Raw genomic sequence first — 18,640 nt, 5'->3', positions numbered from 1 at the left:
ATACGTATGGATGGAATAGTACGGGTATTTAAGCAGCATGTAGCAGATTACACATGGTACCCCACATATGGTACCCCGTCAATTGCTTGATCATGACCTTGCTTGGTCATGGTTAATCAAGTCATTAGTATTGTTAATGTGTGATCAAAGGTGGTCAATTTGTGACCAAAAACAAGAAATGGTCAATTTGTGACCAAGGTTGGTCAAAACTCAAAAGTGATGGTCATATTGACCTTCTATGTATCAATTTCTTATTGGTTGAACAATCATAAAACAATAAAAAAACTACTCTACACTACTTTCGTAACTAGAATTTGCTTTTAATACATTTTATCATTTCGTAGTATTTAATGTTTTTTTAAAAAACGGAAATTTCCCATGGTACCCTCGAACTTTGGCAGATTACACATGATACCCCTCATTTTAAGTTTCCACATGTGGTACCCCTGTATTTACATTTTTCTTTCCCAGAATACCCTTGGCAGATTTCCGTCATAACACCGTTACAACTATTGACTAATAACTCCCTTTTTTGTTATCTAAATCCTTATTAAATCTAACAAAACACACTTCAAGCCTAAATGCCTAAATCTCACTCATCCCCTCTACCACTACCACCACACCACCACTAAACTCTAACGACCACCACTCTCCCACCCTTATTCCCGCTCTAGTTCAAACCCATTCCAGCCCTATACCTCACCCTAATCAACCCCATACACAACCACGAATCAAACAACCTAAATCTACCCTGAACTCGCCAACTTCAAAGCCCGAAAAAGGGTGAAAATGTGGGGTTGTTTTGGGCGTGTGGTGAGGGGTGTTTAAAGCTGGTTGTGGGAAGATGGTGAGGCAGATCTGGTGGCTTTATGAGAGCGGAAAGGGAGGCGGTTGTGCCGGTGGCTTGAAGGGTTGTATGAGGCGCGTTGAAGGGGCCCAATATGGGTTTGGAACACGGTGATTTTGCCGCTGGAATGTGTTTGTGTGAATGCCCTTTTTTTGGGCTCTGAAGTTAATGGGCTATTCAGAGCAGATTTATGGTGTTTGGTGGCCATGTATAGGGTTGATTTGGGCGAGGTATAGGGCTAGAATGGGGTTGAACTAGGGCGGAAATAAGGGTGGGGGAGTGATCGTTGTCGGAGTTTGGTGGTAATGGTGTGGTGTGGTGGTGGTGGTAGAGAGGATGAGTGAGATTAGGCTTGATGAGGTGTGTTTGTTAGATAAAACAAGGATTTAAATAACAAAAAAAGGAGTCACAAGTCAATAATAGTAACGGCGTGATAACAGACGTCTGGCAAGGGTATATTGGGAAGGAAAAATGTAAATACAGGGGTACCACATGTAGAAACTTAAAATGAGGGGTACCATGTGTAATCTGCCAAAGTTCGAGGATACCATGGAAAATTTCCGTTTAAAAAATATATGCGGTATTTTATATGTCGAATCATGTTTTTCAATAATTTTTTTTTAATTGTTAATGAAATTGTCTAATCACTTTTCAAAATTATAACGTTATTTAATATATTTTTTCGTAAAGTACAACATAAGATTAATATAGTCGTAAAATATTGGGGTAGTTTTTTTTTATTAAGATATTTACAATAATAGAAAAATAACTATATTTATAAAATGTTAGGAAAAATAATTGTAAAAGAGAGAAAAGTGGGATAGAGAATGCGGAAAATGATTGAGAATGTTGTAAAGTGGAAAATAATTGGGTTGATTACCTAGGTCGCGACCTTCTGCTTGAGAGGGTGAAAATGGGTCAAGGTTAATGAGATGAGATTAAGAGTAAAATCGGGTCGCGACCTAATTAGCGCGACCACTGCCTGGGGATGGTCTTATGGTCAGAGTGGTTTTCAAGTTTAATTTCAGTGTTTTCTTCAAGAGGGCCCGCCATCAAATCATAGCCTGGTTAACAATCACTTGCATTCCCTTAATTAATTGAAAGGCGCAAAAAAAAAAAAAAAAAAAAAGAAAGCTTGTTCATACATCAACAGTGTAATTAGAAACTCATTTCCCTATTAGATTATTGGTGGACCTGTGTGCGAAAATGTTTGCACTGTTAAATGTGATGCTGCTTGGAGGGCTGACGGAAGTTCTGACATGGGGTGGTGCTTATTGGATGGTGATGTGATCTTAAGGAATACTGCGCATGCTCGCTGTTTGCCTCTACTGCCCTGCAAGCTGAAGGTCAGGTTGCTATTAAGGAGCTAAAATGGGCCTTGGATGAAGGGTATCTTCATGTTAATTGTTTTGTCTTGGTTATGCAGGTGGCCGGAGTGGATAAGCTGTTATCGCCTATTACTTTGCGTTATCCGGGATATTAAGTCTATCAAGTCTCATTTTCACCGTTGCTTTCTCTTAGCTTCCACATCTGGGGAGTGAATAGGATAGCTCATAATCTTGCTCAGGAAGATTTGTTGTAAGGTATGCTATTTATTGCTGTCAAAAAAAAAAAAAAAGTGTAAAGTCTGCTAAATGGACTTGTATACAGTAAAAGCCAACGGATCAGAAAAGAATGAACACATTAATTATACACTGGTTAGCGAATCTGCTCAGCTGTTACTTGAATCTCTTGACTCCCCTATACCTGCTGTCATAACAAGAGGTTAAATGCACAACGAACGAAAGCCCACAACTCAACTCGATGATGATGATCTCGGTCATCTGCAATGGCAGCCACTAGCCAGTTCAGGAAGTGGCCTTGTTTTTGTTGAACAAACATACTATTCCCAAAACATTGTTGCCATGGAAAATGGCCTCTCAGGCTTTCACATATTCTTTCACAAGCAAACATCACTTTCAGGCGATCTTGCCAGTTTGAGAGGATGTTTTTGGAGGTCTTTTTCTGATGTCTGGTGCTTTTCAACCAAGCAATCCCAAACATTACTTTCACAGAACAACCCTTTGATCTTCTTCAATCTGGTACTTCAGGTGAAGCTGCAGTATGTTAGCAAGGACACGACATACTAAGTTTAAGAATGTAATGGTCAAATCCCACACAATAATGCATATATTGAAATAATCGCCAAGTGGAACCCCATGGAGTGTCAAAACCTCATCAATGAGCCAGCCATTCTTATCAGGAAAGACAGATTTTTGTTGTGTGCTGGTCACTTCTCCTGTATATCTGGATACATGCTTATCAAATTTGTAGCATATTTGCCTCACATATACATCAGTCTTGTCAAGTTCCCAGGAAGTGCAAGAATAGTCAACGCATCCAGTTCTCTCCATAACTCTCAATTCAATTTCACCTCCACTGAAAAGCTCCATCAGGAAGTTCGCCTAGAGTAGGCATCAATAAAACAGAAGTTCAGAAAATCATCGACACATTGAGAAGACTACAAACCTAATCCTGTAGCGGGAAGGGGGTGGGCGTAATGCTCCATACTAATAAAAAGTATCTTCTACACAGAAAATAACTTCTTTTTTGGAGGAGGGGAGTTAAATGCATGTCCTCTGAAATTATGATACGTTGTACGCAAAAACATTGTTTTTATTTGTGTTCAACCAAAAATGCAATTGACTGATCTACTGCTCCATGTCAAAGAAAAAATTTGAATGCCAATTCAATACGAAAAATGACTGTCTGCCAGTCTATCACTGGAATCTAAAAGTTTCAAATATATCAGACAGCAACCCCTTTCAAAACTTTTCAGAATGGACAGCCCTATTTCCTTCCCAAAAGAAGGAAATAACAAACATATGAGAAAGCTTGTGATTAATTTCCGTTTGTAATTTCAAGTAAAACAACGTTTCTAGAAATGCCTACCGTATGAAACTTATCCTTTTGGTATGGATAACGAGGATGCCACTATAAATGCAAACATATGTTTCGATTGAGTTTTTTTGTTAGAAGGTACCAAACATTTACACGAGTTTGCTCATCGGTACCTAATATTTTATTTTTGCGGACATATGTTTTCTATTGATTTTTTTTTTTTTTGTTAGAAGGTTACCAGACATTTCCATGAGTTTGCACATAGGTACCTAACATTTTATTTTTGCTCAAAGGTACCTAAAGTTTATATTTCGAAAGTTAACAAGTACCTACATTTTCCCAAAAAACAATGAGAGAAAGAGAGGGGGAGGGGGGAGGGGGAGAGAGCTAACAGGAACTGAAAGAACGGACGAGTAAACCTCAGACAGACTAACATCTTCGACGCCCACAAATGTTCCACTTTCCTCCGTCTGAAGACTTGTGGTCTCCAAATCTTCTTCAACAATCTTTACCTTCTGCTCAGGGCTCAATGATCTCGCCCTCCAAAGGGCCATAATTGTTCTGCATCAAAAATATCAGCAAATATATAACACCACCCCAAGCAGCAACAACAAAATACACATTATATGACATATCTGAAGTGACCAGTGAATGTCTACAATCACATACTGTAATCATGTACTCCGTAGTCATGTATACTGTTTGACAATATTGTTAACAAAGAAAGATGAGGCTCTAAATAAAGTGAAATATATGCCATGTAGTTTGAAAGGCAAGAGACGCACCAAAGGCATGATAGACAGCCCATGGCAACGGGATGCGAGAGTAAAGTACGTGTCATGCACATGAGGCACTCTTTCTGTTAGATGAAATACTTGTTTGTGGGATAACATTTTGCGCAACAACGCTCCATTTGGTTTTAAATTTTAAAGAAGGCTTACATATAAAAAAAAGATAAGTAAATGCTACAAATAAAGGTGCAAGAGAAGAGTAGAATAAACAAGCTAGGAGAAATTTGAAGTAAATTGCTATGTTACTCACACTCGCCGACACATATAGGGAGCCACATGATGGTGTCCAGTGTCCAACAACAACAACAATAGCCAATGCCTAAGGGCTCCGGCAAATAGTAGGGTACGTGGGGGTCGGTTTAAGCCAACCCATATAATTGTGTATGGAATTGCTTCCAATGACTGCTTTTTCTATGTAGACATAGACGCGACTTGTTTGTAAAATATCAAAATTATCCGAACTAAACACCATAATGTCGTGTCATTCGAATAAGTTACTTGTGCGAATTGATTTGCGATACAGTAGGTGACTTGGCAAATCCGGTAACCTGGTCAAAAACATCATTATCACTACCTAAGTATCTCAAATACCCCCGCTTATGGAAATGTAAGAGGGTTAGCTGTAGTGCTGTACATACATTCACTCTTGTGTTGAAAACAAAGGAGACTGTTCTTAGAGGACTCGCGATGAAAATTGCATAGAAATATGCATTGATTGAATCTATATCACATCATTTATAGCGTAGATAGTTGGATGAGCCATTTTGCTATATAAATCATATTCTAAAACCAAATAATAGCGAGTATTTGGCTCCATGGAAGTCAAAATTAAATTGATACAAAATTACAAATATAACAAGTATAAACAATAAGAACAAATAGATAGCACTAACAAATAGGAGAAGAAAATTTGTAGGAAGGCTATGAATACACATTACTCAATGTTACCTGTGTGCCATGGTGAAAGAAACAAATGAATGAAAGTAATATTTCAGCCTCCCTTCTTCATCCTGATTCCTTGCACCATGCTTTGCATCTAAACCTTTTCCCTTACGAAGAGTGATGACAACGATCGGACTCCCCATTGAAGAAAGATTAGCAGAAGCCACTTGAATGTCTTCTATGTCCTCCCAGAGAAAAAAGAACTTAGTTTTATGTCCAAACAGATTTGCGTGGAATCCTATCACTCTTGCTGATAGAAAAAGTCGACCCTGTAGCATCAGATGCAATTTTAAGTTGGATTACAAAAGATTGTATTCATATGCCAGTAGAGGAGGATAAAACATCAAAAGAAATTTTTGAAATTGTCTTAGTTTAGTACTCCCTCCATTCAAATCCAACCTAACCATGATGCCATAACATGAATATTACAAAAACATGTCTGTAGTTAACCTAAATTTGCGTGTGTATACTAATAACTTCTTAACTTCACTAAGCTCATACCCCACCACCATTGAACTCCCCCACTACCACCACCTAATGACCCACCACCACCATCACGAACCCTCTACCTGACGGACCCACCATCACCATGACTCACAAGTCAAAACGCCTAACAGACCTTACCACCACCCCCCATGAACACACCACCTTTGAACTCACCACCACTATAAAGAAGATAATGACGAGGGAGGAGTTGACATGACCAGATCTGGTCGGATGAGGTTCGAGGAATGAAGGATAAGGGCTGACAGTGGATTTCTACAGGATGCTGCTGGTGGGTCCAGTCTTGTGGCAAGTCAAGTGTGTTGGGCTCTGAGGTGGTGTTGAGACGGACTGCTCAATGGTGATATTGAGATCGACTTGTATGGGGATGGGTCTAGTGGGGTCATTGGGTTTGGCTGGATCCGTGGGCTGGTGGATCTGGCTGGTGGCACTGGTAGTCGGTCTGGTAGGATCTAATTGGGTGAGTTGTGAGTCTGCAGGGCAAGGAGTGAGGGCCGAGGGGTGGGGAGTAGAGGGTAAAAGTGGTGGATGTTGGTGATGAGCCGAGGTGTGAGGTGGTTGGTGAGTTGAGGAGGGAGGTAGGTGGTTGGATAATAGGGTATGTCGGTTAAGGTTTATTTTAGTCTAAAGTGGGGTGAGTTAAAATATTAATGTAAGTTAATGTGATGTTTTCGCCCCAAAAAAAAGGGAAATGGGTAAGATGGATTTTAATGGACAAAAAAGGAAATTGGGTACGCTGGATTTGTATGGGGGCGAGTATATCACACAAAATAAGAAGGTATTGCACCTGAAGTGGCATCTTGCGTTTCAGATGGCAAGTGAAGTCATTGATCAGAAATTCTTCAGCTGGAAGGCAAAATAACTTCTGAAACGCTGAATTTGTCTGAGGAGATCGCTGATTTATCTGTGCAGATAATTTGTGCGCAAATCAAAAAGAGCATACCAGAAATTCAGAAACGTGTACACAGTGATGATGTTAAGGAAACAAGATATGATGCCAATACGATGTGATTAATATTACTCTTTTTCTGACTTTCTCTTCCATTTTTGCAAGATATTCCCCAACAGCATTGCCTCCTCGTGAGTTATCCAAAAAAATCCTCAATCGTAACTTTGACAGCCATGCCTGTGCAAGCTTCCCTTGAAGAGGAACCCATATGTCGGAGAGCTCTGATATGTTAGCCTTGAGAAAATTTATTTCAGCATGTCCTAAGGAGGTTGCTTCATCAAAAGGCCCATCAAAATCAAATACTTCTTCTACTTCAAGCACTGATGGGGGATCATCCATAGCATCAAACTCGAAAATTTCTGCATTTTTGCACAAGACAATGAAACATAGACAAATCTATGAAAATTAGATTCATCCTTAATAAGAACAGCACACAGAGGCAACCAATGATATACTAGGCAAGGCTATAGAAGGAATATTACTGCTCCATTGAGGATCCAGCTTCTGGAACTTAATTGAGCTGGTTCTAGTTCTCCATTGCAAGTAAAGACTACATATGGATCAGAGAAACCACTTGAGTCAACAGCTGCTAGGTTGCTTCCCTCAATCAATGCAACAGTTAGTAACCATCCATCTCCTTGAGCTTTAATTCCATGATCACTGCCTACAATCAAAGCATACAGAAGAATCACTCAGTGGAGTAAAAGAGAATGGATAACATAGAAATATCTAATCTACATAGCAAAATCCTAATCTAAGAGTAGAGAAGTCGACTAAAAGAGCTAGTAAAGTTTATCAATTTTGACATACTTCCCATGTTTAATTCAAAATTTCGACAAATGGATTTTGTTTGAGTGACTCAGTTGTTTAACAATGCATAAAGATAACACATACAACTTCAGAAAAAGCCACAAATAACTAGATGGATACAGGCACACAACATGGTCTAAACTTTAGAGAGGAAACTTCAGAAGGGGAGTTTCATCGCCCAAGAAAAATATCAGGATAAAAAGTATCAGCATTACACCATTACCCTTCTGCGCTCTTGCCTGCATGAAGCGTGCAACCAACTCAAAAATTCTCTTGGCCTGAAGAACCAATACAGCAGAAACAACCACCTCTCCAATTGAATCAGGCAAGTCGAGTCCCACGAATTCCAGACCTATGAGAAAGAGTGTAAACTACAATAATAATGGTCGATACAACAGTGAAATTAGCAAAGTATTGGACAAACAGCTTCCAGTCTGACTGTTGTTCGGCTTGCAAAGTTGCTAAAAGCTGATCCTTTTCAGAAGCAGTTCTCCCTTGACATCAACAGGCTTGACATGCTGTGATAAAACAGTGGAAAACTGGTCAAAGTTATCCTTAAGAGGTTGTCGTGCTCCATTCTCAATCATTCCCTTCATCATAGTGCTTTGCACAAAATTCATTCGCCATGATATCACCAAGCGAGAAGATTGTTCTCCTGATGGTAACTCGGGGCCAGGAGTGATACAGTAGAGAATTTCAACCCTAAAGGTGTTTCCATACATGACATCGGGAGTGGCAATGCTGACAAAAACTGCAAAGGACTTCCCATCTGCCAGTAAGTAGGACTGGTCCTCAAAAGCCTTGACAGCCTTAAGTAATTTAGAAGGCGGGGTGATGTATGTATTCTGTCTTTTCAAAATTTGATTATCAAAGGTCCATTGACCAAAATGAGGATCTGTCTTGGATTGAGCCTCAGTTAGAGCAAGAGGAAATGCAGAATCGGGTGAGAAAAGCAATGCATTGAGTTGAGTCGTCGTGATCAAGTTGTGCTGGTCGAGAAGCATGCCTCCAGGTAAGTTAGTTGGGAGGTCAGTTTGTTGATGGCTGGCCTCCATAGTGTTGAGCATCTCATCAAAGGAAGCAAAAGTAGGCGGGTGCTCATCAGACATGTCTTCAGTGAGATCGGAATTAAGGGGTTCAAAAATGGCATCAGATTTAGGGACATTGCTGGCAGAAGATGAAGTGGGGGAATCGGTAGCGTAGTCAAGGAGAAGTGAAGGTACAGCAGTAACATTAGTATTAGGCAAGTCCTTAAAAGAGCCATTTTGGGAAAGATATATGTGAAGGCAGATTTCACCAGAGTCCTTGGGTTTGGACTTGTTGGTCTTGGGGAGGAGAGGATACCAGAAAGTAGGGAGGGACTTATCGGGAGAATCGAAAACACGAGAAACGGGAAGCTTGACCTGACCGATAAAATCATCATTGAAGTACTTATCCTCATCCAAAACAGAATTGAGGAGCTCCTCCCTCAAGTCATCAACACGGAAATAGAAATGGTCTCCCCAGTAAGGGTTTAAGCATTTTTTAATAACCTTACTTCTAAACCTCTGTTTCCCTAGTTGTAATCTAACATAAGGGTCACTCAACCCGTTTAGATCCATTGCCGGTATATTCCGAACTTCGATCACCCGAACCACCAGTTTCATCGCCGCTACCAGCTATCTATCTAGTATTATACCACTAAATACTCCGTATGTATTGTGTATATAAATTTAAATTATGATTGAACATACGATACTCCGTACAATACAATACAATACAAGTTACAAGATACAATTATTGAACTTTTTGCTAAAATAGGGTTTAAATCCAAACTAATTAACAAAATAGGGCTTGTTTCAAAGTATTTACCAATTATGGGTCCATGTCATCACCTTTTGACTTTCAACCATCAATGTCACTTTCTTCCCTAAAATGCCCTTATCTTCTACTAATATAACTTCTTCAATTTTCATTAAAACTCAAAGATCAGAACTTTAGAGAAGAGAAACAAATCACAAAATCTAACAATCACGCATCTGATATTAGTTCAAGAATTGGATAGCATCAAACCCGAAATTAGGGTTGACCACAAAGTTACTACTCCGTATTAATTGCTATGATGATTTAACAAACAATAACCAGAAAATTACCCACAACTCTTGAACAATTGGAAGCAACAAGCAATTTGAGTAATAAAAGAAGTAGAAATCAATAGCACACGAATTTATTTTCGTAAAGGAAATCGCGAAAACCAGTAATCAAAGGAAATGAGCAAGATTTCCAAAAAATGCAGGAATTTAGAAAAACTTGCGGAATTTAGGACCGAGTTCGGCTCGATTTAGAAAACTTGCGGAATTTGAGTAAGTTTTTATGTTAGCTGAGTAGCTGACTATCCTTCATACATATTCTGGGTTTTATCCTTAACATTATTTTTTTATTTAATTCTGAATTTCTAGTTTTGGTGTTTAATTTTACTTATTTCAGAACACTTCACCAGTTTGATCGTTGTGTTTCAATGGAGATTGAAGAGAATAGAAGATAAGGGTATTTTGGAGAGAAAATAACATTAATGGTTGAAAAGTCAAAAGGTGATGACAAGGACCCATAATTGGTAAATACTTTGAAATAAGCCCTATTTTGTTAATTAGTTTTGATTTAAACCCCATTTTAGCAAAAAGTTCACAATTATTACAAGGTCAACCAGAAAGAAACCCTAGGATAGATGGAAAGAATACTACATACAAGCTAGGTAGCACTAAAACGGACACGGACACGTGACACGGCTTCCCATGAAATCTAGGACACGGAACACGTTATTTAAATTTAATAAAATATAGATTTTTTAGTTATTAACGTTCGCTTTTATTTTTATAAAAGTATTTGATATTAAATTTAAATAAGTGAAACTAAAATTTGGCCTTTATTATGACTCATTTTCATTTCCCAAACATACCCATATTCTAATCAATCTCTTTCGACAGCTTATTTTCCGTCTAAAGAACATGTTCACCCCAAATGATGTCCAAATACCAAGGACACACGTGCCAAAATACCATGGACACGCGCCGGACACGTGCCCAAATAAAAGTAGAAAGTTAGACGCGGCTTTATAGGTGTCCGACACGTTTAGAGGTGTGTCCGACACGGTATCAGACCCCGGCTGATTAAGAGAAGTGTCCGTGCAACCTAGCATACAAGATGTGAGATTGGAATGTCAATGGAGAATAGAACCTGAATCAATGGAGATTTGAGTAGTCGTATGGCTATTCCTCTATGAAACTTGCAGAGATGACTTGCATTTCCACGTCTTTCTGGATTTTTGACTTTTCTTCTCAACATTTCCCCCTTTCCTTTTCTTACTCAAATCCGCCTTCGTTTATTTCTTCTCACTTCTAACACACCCTCCTTTTCTCAGTTCATAGACTATCTTATTATTTAAGTTTTATTTTAAAGTTTTTGAATTCTACTTTAGTATAAAAAATTTTAGTACATTTACTAAAACATTACACTAAAAAAAATATAATATTGCTCAAAAATTATATTTATAAATGGTAATATACTCAGAAAAAATGTATATATGCTCAAAAACTACAAAGTTTAAGGTATTACCTCAATGCGTAATCTTTTTTCTCCCACACTTTTGCTTTTTTTTTTTTTTTTTTTGATAAAGTAAGAAAATTAGGTTGATCATCTAGGTAGAACCAACCTATCTCATCATTTCGAATGAGTGAGGTAAGTTGAAGCTATTAGCTTTCAAACCACCTCAAAAGAGTTGGACATGAATGTCCAATAAAAGCCACGAAGTCAACAACTTTGTTGATTTCACGAAAGTAATGTTTAATTATCACTTCATCGAAGAAATGAATGTCTAATTTCACATCCTTGATAAAACTAGAGATTTCCCAATGAATTTGCCAAGTACTACGGAATGAGTTAATAACACATAAATTATCACCCTCCACAATTAACTTTGAGATTCCTAAGTGTTTAGCGGCTAAAATACCTTCTTTCAAAGCGAGAGTTTCCGCAACAAAAATACTATTAAATCCACTTTTTTGCTCTCCTAACAAAACGACTTTACCATTATGATCTCTTATACAATATCCTAAAGCAGCTTTATTGTCTTCTATTCTCGAACCGTCAAAATTTAGCTTTAGGAAACTATTTCTAGATTTCTCCCACCAGATTTCTTCCTTACTAGAATTGATTCTAGTTGACTTGTCTTTTTCGGGATTGTTGAAATCCTTATGTCTAGTCTCATTCTAGATCTTAATGCTATTATTACATAAAATAATAATTTTGCTGCTATTGATATTAACATTGTTAAAAATAATGTCATTTCTATAAAACAATGCATTCCACCAAATAAAGATAATTTCAATGAAATCATCTTTTGGAATTAAGTCTTTGAGATAATTAAGTTTCATAAAAAAAGTTTTGACTTGTAATATTATCATAATTTGACAAGAAATTATTAAAGCTAATAATATTCATGTCTTGGATAACCGAACCAATTAAAGGACATTCGTAAAAGAAATGATAATCTTTGTTTTCAATATGATAGTTTACAAAACACAAATAGGTGGGACATTAATATGACTTTTAAGAAGTCTGCTTTTCGCTGGGAGGCCATCAACACAGGCTTTCCAAAGGAAAAAGTTTAACTTTGGAGGAATATCCAATTTCCAAATCCAGTGAAATTTACATTTTTCAAAACTTTGATCAAACAAACCTTGTGCTAACCATGTTACTGTTTTGGTAGAAAAATTTCCATCTACGGACAACCCCCAAAGGAGGGTATCCGGAATATCATTATGTGGCAGTGGAATGTTAGTAATCTGATTAACAATATCGTTGTTCACTAAATTGGATAATTTACAAACATCCCATTGTTTATCAGAGGTTATGAAATCTTTAACCAAAATATTAAGATCACGGGTACTATCATCACCAATATTGCTGGTAATTGGGTATGAAAAGACCCAATTATCAGTCCAAAATTTAATATTGCTAGCATTCTCTATCTGCCATCTCAACTCCTTTCTAAATAGAGCTCGAAGACTCATAAGTTTACGCCATTGCCACGAAGAGACTGAATTAGGCTTATGATCAAAGAGTGAACAATTTCTCAGGTACTTTTTAGTAATCACTTTGATCCATATGCTTTCCTTATCCATAAGAATTTTCCATAAGAGTTTCATTTGAAGAGCTTTATTAGCTGCTTCAGAAGATTTTATCCCCAGTCCACCAACCGATTTGGGTAAACAAACTTTATGCCAACCCAAATTAGAGGAGCGCTGAGAAGGATTCTAATTACAGAGAAAGTCTCAATTAATTTTATCTAATGTATTATGGATTGATGAAGGAAGAAGGAAGCTTTGCATTTGAAAAGTTCCCTTCGCGGCTAAATTAACATTTACTAGAACTAGTCTACCTGCTTGCGGTAATGAATTCGCTTTCCATTTCGATAATTTAGTGCAAGAAGATTGAACAATACTTTCAAAAGTATTTTTAATCACTTTGCTGTCAATTATAGGACATCCTAAATACTTACCTAAATGAGCTTCCTCGTTCATACGAAGAATACTCCTAAAAGATTCACGAAGAGAGCGATCAATATTTATAGTGCATTGAAAAGTACATTTGTCAAAATTAACAAATTGTCCTGATATCGTGCAAAATTTATCTAATGTAGACTTAATGGTTCTACAACTCTGATTAGAAGCGTTGGCGAAAATGATAGTGTCATCCGCAAAAGTAAGAAATGGAATTTTCTCCACCCCAGCTCTAATTCTAATACCAATATTAAGAGAGCTAAGATCACTATTTTTTTTGCAGTGATCTTCCTAAAATTCCGGCGCACATAATAAATATATACGGCGAAAGCGGATCTCCCTGTCGAATACCTCGAGTGGGTCTAAAGATATCGCCTGGTGTTCCATTTACTAACACCGAGAAATAAGCAATTGTTATACATTCCATAATCCAAGAAATCCACTTAGCATTAAAACCCATTTGCTTAAAAGTTTCCTCAATAAAGTTCCACTCTAGTCGGTCGTATGCTTTTTCCATATCAAGTTTAATCGCAATCCAACCTCCTTTGCCTTTTTTGCGTTTAAACGAGTTGAAAATCGCGTGTGCTAAAAGAATATTATCTTGAATAAAGCGATTAGGTGTAAAAGCACCTTGAAAAGGATGTATAATCTTATGCAAGACACTCCAGAGATGATTAGTCAGTATTTTTGAAATAATTTTATAAATTGTTGAACACAGACTAATAGGGCGAAAGTGATTTGCTGTTTGAGGATTATCAACTTTGGGAATCAAGGCTATAAAAGTATGATTTATTTCTTTTAGTAATTTATCAGAGTGGTAAACTGCTTAATACCATTTCTGTAATACCCACGATGTTTAAGGACCCTTTTGACCGATCCTTTGACCATGGAAGACCCTAGGAGGGGATAAGTGAGGATAAGTGTCTTACGAGAGTGGTTGCTCGACCTAATAGAGACTACTCGGTCGAGTAGTGTGAATACTCGACCGAATAGGGCTTAATCGGCCGAGTATGAGAGTACTCGACCGAGTATAGCTGTTGTTGACGGGTTGTTATAAAATGCAAGTTCGCAAGTCTTATTTCATTTTCGACGGTTCCATTTCACTCTAACCCTAATTTATCTCTCTCTCACCTATCACCCACCTCTCCCTACACTCTCATATAGCCGAGACCTTAACCATGGAAGGAGACGGGTTTACGTAGGAAAGAGGCGTGCGAGGATGTCGTCATTGTCACCGTCGGTCCGCGTCACTAGGATGCGTCTCGGAGTCTTGCTTGGCTATTCGTGGATGCATTTTCATAGCTGGCGATAAGGTAGGGTTTCCCCTACTCATGTTTTACTGTTTAATTGAATTAAGATTGATGTGGTATTGTGATTGTTGTACGATTTTTTATCTGTTGATCTCGTTGTTGTAGTATTGGAGTTGGTGTTGGTGTTGTGATGATTGATGATAATGATGGTTCGCGAGGTGCGTCCTCGGCTGAGTGGAGTCACTTGCGGGAGTGGCTTCACGCCCTAGTTTCGCCCTCTGTGGAACCCATCACAGGAGGGGATATGCACAAATGGACAAGGTTATCGCTCGTTGATGAGCGGGGCTTGGGTGGGGATTGGCTGCGGTCCCCCACTGGCGGCGAGGATTACTTGTTGCGATGGGTAATCTGGCAGGGCTACACACTTCGGTGTGTAGTCGGTTACTGTATGAGAATGGGAGACGTGAGGTGGATGTTGACCAGCTGTTTGATATCTCTTGTATTTGTCTTACCTTGGTTAATCAGTAACTGACCCCGTGTTGTGTTTTCAAAACTATGGTGATCCATTTGGGGATGGTGAGCAGTTGGATGAGAAGGTACAGTTGGTTTGTTTGCTGTTGGGCTTGGAGGGGATTCGAGTCACCACGCTACCGGAATAGATGTCTCGACGCATGAGCTTTGTAGTAGTCATAGCTATCGCTTTGTATCACGTTATGTAGCTTTGGTTGTAAAGACTTAAAGTATTATAATATAAATGTTCTTTTATTGTCTATTTGATCTACTACCTCGGGTGACCGAGATGGTAACACCTTTATATACCGGGATGGTCCTTAGTGACACCCCGCGATAAAGCGGAAAATATAACTAATAAATTAAAGCGGAAATTTGTGATATTTTAAAAACTTTTAAAATTACTAGTTAAATAATAGCACGCGGGTGCCACTAACGAAAAGAAACAAATACAACAATAGACAAATTTAGGTTATTACAACCCAAGTCTAGAAAACGGGGAAAAGATATCCCACGAATAAACATATAAGGGGTTTCTAAACTAGAAACTAAGTCCCAAGGGTTTAGTTCTCGCTAGCCCACACGTCTTCCCCACGTAAGCATCTTCACCACCTGTCATTCATGTAAACATGAACGCCACAGTCAGTGGGGAGTAACTCAAGGTTCTCCCAGCCACAATATGTCGAAACGAACATAACAAAGAACATAAACAAACAATCATATTAGATAAGACATGAGTGAATCGAATCATAACTAAACATGGGATCATACGTGTTTAAACCAACAAGGAATAAAGAAATGACGGAATAAACAGGTAAGGCATAAGCAACAATAAATAAATGGAGAAGAAAGACAAGGAAACAGACACGACCACTTAGCCACGAGCACGTATTTCAAGGAGATATGACCAAAGTAACCATCCAAATAATGCAAGACATTTATAACTCTTAGACTATAATTTCCCCGGGTAGGAATACGATAATAATACGGTCCTAGTCTAAATCTGCAGATTCTCGGGTGTACATCCCGATTCGACGTGCGCCAGCACAACACGCACCCAAGACTCGACTACTAAGGAGACCGAGTACCCCAATCGCGAAACAAAGACGAAAGTGGCGGAAAGACTAAGATAAGACTCACTTGCCGTAACAAAGACAAGTGGCCAAAAGCCGTACTTGCGAGAACAACACAAGTAGGCCAAAACCGTACTTGCCAGAACAGCACAAGTAGGTCAAACCCGTGCTTGCCAGAACAGCACAAGCAGGGCAAAAATGTATGTCAAGCACAATATACAGGATAAAATGTGACCAAGTTCAAGTGACCCATTTATGAGTCAAATAAATAAATCATGTGAAATCCAATGAATGGACTAGAATAAGCCCAATTAAATAAATAAGACAAGCCCAATAACTGAATTATAAGGAATCCAACAAAATGAATATGTGAAGGAGCGATATTAACGAATTACGTTATATAAAATATGAGACGGATATTAAATAATTCGAGTAAACCAACTTGGCACTAATAGTATCCATAATATAGATGTGACCCAACTAACCCAACATATGTGTGCAAGCCCAACTAAATCACCATGACAAGCCCTATTAAAAGACCATACCACACCTTTATGGCCCAATAACATATAATATAAACCAAGCCCAATATGACTCATTACTAAATAATGTGACGAGTACATGAGCATATTTGAGACGATAAATTAAATAATTAAATAATGAGATTTTATAAGTATAAATCATAAAAGATAAATGTTTAAATAAACGAATTTAACGAATTGCATTTTATAAAGACACGAGACGGAAATTCGAAAGTTTCAAATAAATTAACTAGCGCCAACCACTCAACCCCGCGATTTGAGGACTGGCTGCGCAGCCCATAATCGACCTCGAACCCCGGCTAGACACGGCCTCACGAGACCCCACAGAAGGCCCATAAAACCGCCTGCTCAACCACATACTGCAGCCCAACCGCCCGTTCCCATCCACACACACACACGGTCCCCAAAACAGAGGACGAAATCAATAAAAGGGACGATAAACAGGGGCGGAAAGTCTAGCAGATAAGTGATTTCAGACAAACAACCCAAAGACAAATTTGAGACGGAGTGACTACGACTTAAACAGGATGACGCCATTAGATTTCTGCCATAAATGAGTCCAGAAAACAGCAAGGAAAGCATACGATTACTCGAAATGACAACAAGCGATACTCGGGTTTCGGAGGTGACAAAACCGGGACAATTAAGCCATGGGAACGACTAATCACCAATTAAAATGACCACAAGTTAAACACAATTAATTCTATTCATGAGAAAACACATAAAGATTAAAACTTTAAGACGAATGAGTATAAAACCGAGTTGAAGGGGATGGAATATCGACTCATTGTCGAGTAACCTATCACCGTTACCTTAACTCTTCGAATTCCCAAGTAAAAACGTCCATAACACGAGCCTATCTTCAGTCTTAAACTAAAAAGGAGGAAAGACGAGTAACATGGGTCACAAAACCGAGTTTGTAATAAGATGTCCATTTTGAAAATTCAACAAAATCAAAGCTTTCTTACCTTAAAAGAATGAGGACAGGGAGAAGAAGCTAATGGTATAAAAATGGTGAAGTTTGGTTGAGAAATAAGGGAGAAAATGGGGGATGAGGATGACGGAAATGGAGTAGTTGCTTGTTTCTGCTGCTGCGTATATGTTGTTGTTGTTCGCTGTTTGCAGAAGAAGAAAGGAAAGAAGTGAGGGGGTGGGGACGGGTAGGTGAGTGACTGTCAATTAGTGGTATATAATAATAATAATAATAGTAAATATAATAATATATATTAATAATAATAATAATAGTAAATGAATTATAATAATATGTAAGGAGATATTTAGAGGTAGGGTGTAAGAGGGTAGGTGAGCGTGTTGTCGATTTCTGGTTGGTCCGGATTAAAGCATGTACAAAGTGAAATGTGACGGTCTATAGCTAGACGGGAGTTAAGACGGGGATTATTATTACAGTCATTATTATTGTCACTATTATTGTCCGACCAAAAATATGAATAAATACATTCTTATAAAAATCATGCCCCAAAATATAATTTAATAATACGTGTTTTTATAAAAATGAGCTTTTATATAATTCGCTTATACAAATCGTGTTTGATATGAAATTAATTAAATTAAATAATGCAAAAGTTTAAAACAAAGAAATCAAATGGTTTAATAAATTTTAAGTGTCAAAATAGGAAAGCCGCGGGTGTTACAATCACCCCATCTTTTAAAAAGTTTCGTCCTCGAAACTTGAAAGTAGAAATGAAAGGTTATATAAAATAAAACTGGAATTTTGGAATCGGTAACCAAAACATTTAAAAGGTTAATTACTTGTAAGAATTAAAATTCTTTCAAAAGTTTCAACTAAAATCTTTCGACAGAACCAAGTCGAAAGGCAAATCATTTGTATAAATCAAAATCAAAACTCTTTCAAAACATTAACGAAGTGTTTTCAAAAGTATAAGTCTCATTCATGGAACGAAATTGCTCTTGTCGTGCATACAAGAACGCTTACTTTTCAAGTCAGAGACAAATTTAAAACAAATTTCATTCACCGACAAGCGTA

At 38.0% G+C, this 18,640-nt stretch overlaps 1 pseudogene; it reads right to left on the bottom strand.

Annotated features, from left to right (window-relative positions):
• Positions 1 to 2,474: 2,474 nt before the first annotated feature.
• LOC141633848 (C2 and GRAM domain-containing protein At1g03370-like) lies at positions 2,475 to 9,384 on the bottom strand (annotated as a pseudogene).
• Between the last annotated feature and the right edge of the window lie 9,256 nt (positions 9,385 to 18,640).

The sequence above is a fragment of the Silene latifolia genome, chromosome Y (assembly GCF_048544455.1).
Source record: "Silene latifolia isolate original U9 population chromosome Y, ASM4854445v1, whole genome shotgun sequence".
NCBI classification, from domain to species: domain Eukaryota; kingdom Viridiplantae; phylum Streptophyta; class Magnoliopsida; order Caryophyllales; family Caryophyllaceae; genus Silene; species Silene latifolia.
The sequence above is the reverse complement of the archived record's forward strand: the minus strand, read 5'-3'. Positions and strand labels throughout refer to the sequence as shown.